Genomic DNA, 500 nt, shown 5'->3' on the forward strand with positions numbered 1-500 from the left:
CCTTCCATAACGCATTATCCTGAACCTAGCTAATCGAACACACAACACTTATATATAGCAAAATATCCTATTAGTAGAGCAGATCGAGTAGCAACTACAGCCAGGTAGGACGTCCTTCCAGTTGAGGCCTCTCCTGTTGACTGTCCCTCTAGTTGATCATCATTGCAGGTTTCTGTTACTATGCAAAAGAGGATCACTACCTAAAACCAACCAATAGAAGAAAAAGGGACAGAAAACTGAATACCAAATAGTATAAAAAAACATGAACAGCTAGCAGCTGTTCTGCTTGTACCGCCCAATACACATCCCCAAACAGCTGTCCCTTCCTGATATATTGCCATTAAAATCGCTGACCTATAGAAAAGACAGATCTAACGCAACCACACGCGGCTGTCCCAACCCACATCAATGGCCATACGGTCGTTGACCTACATACAAGACAACACCAAAACAACCAAAAAAACAACCCCAGAATATAACAGTTACTTCTTTTCCACATC

This window comes from Branchiostoma belcheri, unplaced genomic scaffold (genome assembly GCF_001625305.1).
Source record: "Branchiostoma belcheri isolate BF01 breed outbred unplaced genomic scaffold, Haploidv18h27 scaffold40, whole genome shotgun sequence".
Lineage (NCBI taxonomy): Eukaryota > Metazoa > Chordata > Leptocardii > Amphioxiformes > Branchiostomatidae > Branchiostoma > Branchiostoma belcheri.